Below are 8,788 nucleotides of genomic sequence, written 5' to 3' on the forward strand. Positions count from 1 at the left end.
ATCCTCCCAACCAAGATATCTGTGCTCCTCTAAACCTGGCCTCTTGAGCATCCCCGATTTCAATTGCTCCATCATTGGTGGCCGTGCCTTCTGCTGCCAAGGCCCTAAGCTCTGGAATTCCCTCCCTACACCTCTCCGTCTCCTTACCTCTCTTTCCTCCTTTAAGACGCTCCTTAAAACCTACATCTTTGACCAAGCTATCCGCCCTAATATCTCCTTATGTGGCTCGGTGTCAAATTTTGTTTTATAACGCTCCTGTGAAGCACCTTGGGACGTATTACTGCGTTAAAGGCGCTCTATAAATACAAGTTGTTGTTATTGTTGTCATAGTATAGGGGCAGGAGAACATACCTACAGTTCTCCAGGGAAGCATTGACAAACTTGTTTCACATCATGCAAGATGATCTGCAGCCAGGGCAAACAGCACTCCCTGTTGCATTCCAGATTACTACAGCACTGATTTTTTTTGTCTCTGGCTCCTTCCAGGCTTCCTAGGGCATAGCAGTAACATTAACCAATCTGCAATCCATGTTAGTACCAAACAGGCAACCAATGCCTTGTCTGCTGCAGCAAACACATTGGGGTTGATTTTAACTGAGCCGTGAGGCAGCTATGAGGTGTGCGGGGGGTTAAAATCACTAAAACTGGCGGGCAGGACCACCCGCCCCGGCCTGGTTCCCGACCTCGAGCCATTTTAACCCAGGCGTGTCTGATGGTCCCGAATCAGTCCCACCTTCAACAGGCGGGACTGGTCTTTAAGGCCCTTAATCAGCAATAATTGGCCTTTATAATGCCATTTTAACAGGCCCTTGCATTTTTAACCCTTTTCCCATGTAAAGCACGCCTGGTGGGGATCACGCCTGTGAAACCTGGTGTAAGCACTATTGGCTTGCTGACTATCAGCTGCAGGTCAACCGTTAAAGAGGAGATTTGATCAGTCATCATTTGCAGGTGGCAGGACTTTGTTGTTTCAGGTCTGGGGCAACTTTTACCAGGCTTAACCACACCTGTGGAAGGTTGGAGCCTCACACACATCTCCAGTGTGAACTCCTGGGAAACCCCTCTCGCCACCCTCATTCAGCGCTTCCTCAGCGGAGGCATATGACAAAAGCATGGGAGACCATTTTTCTCCTTCCCTTCTGGGCATTAGAGGAGCTCGAGCACCAGGTGCGGCAGCAGCAGAACCAGGAACAACAGCAGCACCAGCAAAAGCAGCAGCAGCAGCAGGTGTGACAGGCTGCTGCTCACCCACCTGAGGCAGCACAGGCCAGAAGGGGCCAGCGCATGGGAGCCCGTCGGCGCAGGAGATAACCCCCAAACAGGGTCTACAGACACAGGGTCAGCTACCTCAACATGACTGAGCAGCAGTGCCAAAGGCGGCTCCGACTTTCGCGACAGGTAGTGTCTGACATCTGCGCAATGATACAGCAAGACCTGCTGTCCAGAGGACCAGGTGGACACTCCTTACCAGTGGCCATCAAAGTCACCACCGCACTCAAATTTTGCCTCCGGCTCATTCCAAGAATCATCAGCAAACATCAGCGGCATCTCCCAGTCGGCCTCACACACTTGCATCACGCAGGTAACTGATGCCCTCTTTGCCCTCGCGCACAGTTACATCCACTTCACCAGGGATCACGCAAATGTGACGGCGCGAGCGGTTGGATTAGCTCATCTGGCAGACTTTCCAAGGGTGCAGGGCATCGTTGACTGCACACATATGGCCCTTAGGGCACCCCATTGTAATCCAGGTATTTTTGTCCACCGCAAGGGCTTCCACTCCCTTAACGTTCAGCTGGTGTGTGACCACAAGAAGGAGATTTTGCATGTTTGTGCCAAGTACCCTGGCAGTTGCCATGACTCCTTCATACTGCGCCAGTCTAGTGTGCCTCCGCTATTCAGGCCGCGAGCCCAACTTCACGGATGGCTACATGGAGACAAGGGCTATCCCCTGAGGACTTGGCTAATGATGCTGTTGAGGAGGCCAGCCAACAAAGCTGAAAAGCGCTACAACTCCAGCCACATTTCCACCAGATCCATAATCGAGCAAACCATTGGCTTGCTGAAGATGCGCTTCAGATGCCTGGATAGATCAGGTGGAGCCCTACAGTACTCAGCAGCCAGCGTCTCCAGAATTGTCGTGGTTTGCTGTGCACTCCAGAACATGGCATAGCGTCGTGGCTTGCAGATTCCTGAGGACCAAGTGGCTCCTCACATACCCTCCTCAGATGATGATGATGATGATGATGATGAGGAGGAGGGCGAAAACGAGCATCCTGCAGAGGCCCATCAACCAGCGGCAGCATTATGCGAGAACATTGCTGCCCGGGATGCAAGGAACGCACTCATCCTGGCCAGATTTGCTTAGCCTAGTAAATCAAACTCTTTAGCCTCGCAGCTTCTTACCTGAGCATCGACAATGGCCAAACCCTGCGGATTCCTAGCTATTTGACCAGCATCCTGACAACTGTAAGTAATCCTAAGCCCTCAATGTGAAAGCCCCATTCGCGAAATGACACACGCCAGAACTGCAACAGTTGCCATCAAAATTTTTATGCACAAGAACCAACTGATGGCATTTTTACAATATACACAACATTTCACCCAAGTGACTACCCTTGTGACTACTTGTGCTTTATTTTCCTCTTACGCGTGATCCTACGTAGTGGTTCCCCTGCGGCTTCAGCAGATGTGGAGGCCTCTTGCTCACTTTCCTGCTGCTCCTGTCTTGACACCTTTGGCGGGTGTCCTCTGGGGTGGCGAGCCTGTGAGGGCTCGTCAGCAGTCTGCTGCTCCTGTGGCTGTGCAGGGGTTGAGACATCTATCTCACTTGGGTGTGGACTCCGGCTCTGACCGAGGGCTCTGCAGTGGCATGGAAGTGTGAGCGCTTGGAGAGGAACCCCCACTTCCTTGAGGCCTGCCACCAACCTCCCTCTCATGGGTCAGCTCCCCCTCCGCACCTGCAAGTGGCTTGAGAGCACCTTGCTGCACATCAGGGGGGCCATGGGGACCCGTCTCTGCAATGGCAGTCCTACTCAGAAGGACTTCCATGAAGGTCTGGTTTCTCTGTTCAATAGATGCCCATCGCTCCTCAAGAGATGTCATTCTATTCAGAACACTCACCATGTTTTCCATATCCTGGCGACTAACCTCCTCCATGGCCATAGCACTCCTCTCCTCTACCATAGCCAGCCTTACCACGGAGGCAGCAATCATTTCCATGTAGGTAGCCATCCTTTCCGTGTTGATGCGTTGATGCGCCACTGACTCCACAAGGGCTCTGCTCATGTTCGCCATGTCTCCTCCATTCGCTCCACACTCGCAGCGACCCTGGAGACAAAACCTGCCAGAGACTCCTGCATCTGTGCATGGAGTTCCATCACCTCTGATCTTATGGATGGACCCAGAGGCAGAGGGTCGACATGCAGCTGAGCCGAGCTGGCAGAGTCCTGCACCCTCCGACGAGGACTCTACACTGCTGTTCCTTTCTCCACAATCTGCTGATGCTCACTTGTGAGCTGTGATACACCAGGTGACAACACTACTCTATGTCCCGAAGGTCCCCCCGAGGTGTGATTGTCTGCGCTGGTGCTGGGTGCGCTTATTTCTGCTGATGCTGCGCCCTCAGAGGTTGCAGATTCCTCTGAGGTGTCTGGAATCTCAGGCTCTTCCTCCTGCACAGTGGGGATGGGGGCTCTCGATGGTCCTGTGGGGGAGTCAAGGTAAAAGTTAAAGATGTGATGCCAAGGTTACATGCACATTGCATTTTGCAGATGATCATAAGTCCATATGATATAGCTTCCGAATCATTATCAGCGACTCATGCAATGTCAGTGAGAGAGAAGGAAAACTATTCTGTCACCAGCTTGCGGGGATGCACTTGTCTGTCCTTTCCCAACTTCCGCATTTGTATCAGCCCCGACAATCTCCAGGACGGCTTCCTCCCAGGGGGTGAGCTGGGCTAATGAGGGTGGCCCTCCTCCTGTCCTGGCTCGCTCTCTCCTGTTGTGAACTCTCTTCTCCTGCAATGAGGGAGACAAGTGGAGGTTGAGTGAGAATGAAGGAGTGAGTGTAGAGATTGCATAGCATAGATACTTAGAAGGAGACAATGATGGAGTGAGGTTGCAAGACCAAGGGCCCTCCCTGTGTGTTGTCAGTTGTGTTCAAAACATCAGAGTGAGAGGGGGCGTGAGGGCTGCATGATCGAATCATTAGGTGAATGTGAGCATAGAGAGAGAGGGAATGGCTAAGGGTGCATGGATGTGAGTGTCAAGTGGAATGTGAAGGAAGAGATTGCTAAAGCTGAGTGCTGGTGAGGAAAGGCAATGGGGATCAGATTGAGGGTGATGGAAACTTCATACTTACTTTTCCAGTGCGATGAAGGTCATGGAATCTTTTCCTGCACTGCATCCAGGTGTGCCGTGTGAGCCCCAAAGAGTTGACCTCCCCAGCCACCTGTAGCCACACAGCCTTGGTCTGACTGGGAGGCCTCTCCCTCCCTGAAGAAGGGAACAGGACCACCCTGTGGGCCCTAGCCCCATCCAACAATGCCTGCAGTGATGCTTCATCAAATTTAGGCACAGCTCTTGCCCTCCCACTGGCCATTGTTCCTGCAGGCTCCTGTGCTATCATAAGGGGAAAGCTTGGAAGCCTGCAGAGGAAGCAAGGCTTGCTGTGGACCTTAAATGCAGCAGCAATGATGACATCATCAGAGGGGACTTGCAGTCACGAAAAACCCATTTGCAAAGGCTTCCCACACGTTGGAAATCAATTGGCCAATTGAGTTAAAATTGCATCAATCTCACACATCCATTTAGATTCGTGTGGGAATCACGAAATTCGGGGAACCCGACAATTGCCCGCACCTGAGTTAAAATCGACCCCATTTTCTCCATTGGCATCTGGAAGTAGCAAAATAGGGCTCTGGTTTCCCCCAAGTTCAGAATGCATGCCTGTGTGCTCCTGCCCATAATGTAGTAGCTTTCATCAATCACAAATATACAAATGGTCTGCGATGACCAGCAGTGTTCTATGCAAGTCTGTGCCTACTTTCCTGGGTGTTGTCAGCGTACATGTGATAGCTGACCCTATGGGCTGGATTTTGTGAATCGAGGCGAGTTGGAGGTGGGACTGCTGCTTGTCGTGTCAATGTCCCGCCTCCATCCTCACCTAACCAATCAAAGGGATTTTCCTCTGATTGAGCTTGTTAAGTCCACCCTGCGGGCTCAGCAGGCCAATTAGGGTGGAAGTTGTTGTGTATGTACCTTTAAGGGAATAACTGGTCTCAGACTGCAGTACCGGCAGTGATCACCCCTGTATAAAAGGCCCTAGCAGGCTTCTGTAGTTTCAGTTTCCAGGTTGTCTCCATTCAGTAAAGGCTTGTTATAATCAACTCCTGCAGTCCGTGTCTCAATTATACACGGACATAATACTGGCGACGAGTAAGAAACGAACTTACCTGCAGCTCGGCAGCACCTCAGACGATGTTATTGAAGGTCGAAGCCAGAAGAAAGAAAAAAAAAAAATAATCCAAAGAAACTCGAGTAACGGGCGTCGACCGTGGGCAACCGCCCTCCAAATCATCGAATTGAAAAGTGCAGGAGAGACTGTCGAGAGCCAGGCTTGGTCTCCAGTCTGTGGTTTCCCAGCTAATCGGGCTGGTGGCAGGTAGTGCACTGATCCTTCCTGGGCTGCGGCGGGCTAGAGCTCGATCGGATGGCTCTGCAACGGGGCCGGGCAGCGAATCGGGAAGCAAAGAGGGAGAGAGAGGGTGGAGCACACAGGGCGCGGCCGGTGCTTCGCAGCCGGGCAGCATTCGGACCTAAGAAGAGGGAGGGAAGTATCCCAGAGGGTCCACTCCACGACGGGAATGGTTCTTCAATTAATGGAGCAAATATTGAAGCGCGATAGAACAATAAAAATACCGCGGAGAGCGGCATTGGCTGCAGCGATCGGGGAGGCGCGAATACCATAGGGCGTCGCCATTACAGGATAGTAAAATAAATATAATCGCCAGCAACAGCGTTGGCAGCAGCGGCAGCGGCGGGAAAGCGCGGGAGGCGCCATCTTAACTCGGCGGGGAAGAAGGAAAAGCGCGGGAGGCGCCATTTTGATCCATCGGGGACGAAGGCCAAGCGCGGGAGGCACCATCTTAGATTTTCAAGATGCCAAAGACTGGCGATATCACTGCCTTCGATAATGCAATAGAAGACTGGACCACGTATGTGGAAAGAGTCGAGGTATATTGTGAGGCAAACGAAATAGCCGATGAGAAAAAGGCATCGGTATTGCTAAATTTAATGGGCACAAGAACGTATGGCCTATTGCGGGACCTGATTACTCCAGCCAAACCGAAGGCGAAGAGTTTTAACGAAAATGTTGCTATCCTACAGGAACACCTAAATCCTACACCGCTGCTGATAGCAGAAAGATTTAAATTCCACAGGAGAAATCAGCATAAAAATGAGAGCAATGCTGATTACCTAACGGAACTACGCAAGCTATCAAAGCATTGCCAGTTCGGAGCAGGTCTGGCAGATAGCTTACGGGACAAATTTGTCTGTGGACTCCTGAGTGAAGGAACCCAGAAGAGGTTACTCTCAGAGAAAGAGCTGACGCTAGATAAGGCTTTCAGCGTGGCAGTATCGTACGAAGCAGCAGCAAGGGGAGCTGCGGAAATACAACAAAAGCCACAGGAATACAGCACCCACGAAATGAAACGGGGATTTGCAAAATGTTATCGCTGCAGCAGAGCAAACCATAACCAGAAGGACTGCTGGTCCAAGGACAAAATATGCAGGCAATGCGGAAAGATGGGACACATTGCACGAGTTTGCAGGTCTGGGAAGAAGACCAACGACAACAAAAAGGCTACTAAGGAACCGTACAGGAAAGTACAAAAGATGACGGACAGTAGTTCCGAAGACCAGATGAGCGATAGTGAATCCGGGAACAAGAGACTAAGCTGTCTCAAACTTCACAACGTAATCACAAAAGAGGATCACCGAACCATTTGGGTCACCCTCATGATAGCAGGGTCCCAAGTCAAAATGGAATTGGGTACAGGATCAGCTCTAACCATCATGAATCGACGAAACTACGAGCGGCTATTCTCACACATACCCTTGAGAGAGACATCCATTGTCTTGAGGACGTATACGGGGCAAAACGTATACCCCAGAGGAAAAATAAGGGTGCCTGTTGAATACAACGGCAAGAAAGTGCGGAAATTGTATCTCTACATTCTGCAAGATGGTGGATGTAGTGTCCGTGTGTAGATAAAGACACTGAAGACAGGAGTTGGTTCATAGGTATTTACTAAGCAAGTCTGGGGGGGTTTCTAAAGGATATACACAATACACAGGCTTATATAGCCCAAGTGGCAATTACCGGCATTACGCACACCTGGGGCTCTTAAAGGCACATACACCATAATTGCTCTTAAAGGCACATACACCACAATTCCTCCCCTTCTAGCTAACTAGTACATCATATTTTAAGTAATTATTAATTACATGTTATATGCAAAATAATATACATTGCTGTATTAATTAATTATAAGTTAGTCTCTCAGGAGGCTTCCTGACTCGGTCCGGATAACGCCTCGGGGGTGTAGTAGTTTCTGGTGGTGTCGTAGGTTCTTCTGGCAAGGCTGATTCGGCTTGAAGACCAGTGTCGGTTTCATCGGGCTCCAGTATCACCGGATCGGAGGTAGATATGGGTATCTCTACTTCATCGTTAGATGTATAGAGTGGTGGTGTAGGTTGTCCCTTTTCGGATGACTTGATGATTTGGTCAGCATGGCGCCTTATTATGCTGTCTCCGATGTCCACGGTATACATCAGTGGTCCTAATCGTGTGCAGATAGTTCCAGGCTGCCATTTCTCGGTACGGTAGTCCCGGGCCAAAACCGGTTGGCCTATCTGGAAGGCCCTAGTTGGCCTTTCATTCATGCCCTGAAACTGTCGGTTCTCCACGTCCCTTCGGATGTTGGGCTTGACCAAATCCAGCCGGCATCTTCGGTTTCTATTGTAGAACATCATGGCGGGAGTTTGGTTAGTAACCATATGCGTTGCATTCCTATATGCAAATAAGAAGTTATCCACCTTGTGCTGAAGTTTTATGTCTTCATTACCCATGGCCTTGATGGCCTTCTTGAAGGTCTGGACAAACCTTTCAGCCAATCCATTGGTGGCGGGATGGTATGGGGCGGACGTGTAGTGCTTTACCCCATTGTTCTTTAAGAACTTTCTGAATTCTTCGGACACAAATTGCGGTCCATTATCAGAACATATCTGCTCCGGCAGCCCATTCCTGGCAAATATGGTCCTTAATACTGTGATGGTTTTTTCCGTGGTGGTGGAGGACATCTTTATTACCTCCGGCCACTTGGAGTGTGCATCAACTGCGATTAAGAACATTGAGTCCATAAATGGACCAGCAAAGTCGATGGGCACCCTTTGCCAGTGAGATGAGGGCCACTCCCATGGATGTAGAGGGGCCTGTGGCGGAGCATTTTGGACCTTCTGGCATCCTAGGCAGCTCTTGGTCATGTCTTCGATGTCTCCATCGATACCTGGCCACCATACAAACGCCCTAGCTAGGTTCTTCATTTTCACTCCACCCAGATGCCCCTCGTGAAGCTCCTTTAGCACTTTATCCTGGAGTTTGGGTGGAATCACCACTCTGGATCCACACATCAAGGTTCCTCGGCACACTGACAGCTGTTCTCTTCTTTGCGAGAATGCTGGCAACAGTGGTTCGCCATGTGCTGGCCATCCCTTCACTG

Source organism: Somniosus microcephalus, chromosome 2 (assembly GCF_052327205.1).
Source record: "Somniosus microcephalus isolate GS21.2 chromosome 2, FLI_Smic_1.0, whole genome shotgun sequence".
Lineage (NCBI taxonomy): Eukaryota > Metazoa > Chordata > Chondrichthyes > Squaliformes > Somniosidae > Somniosus > Somniosus microcephalus.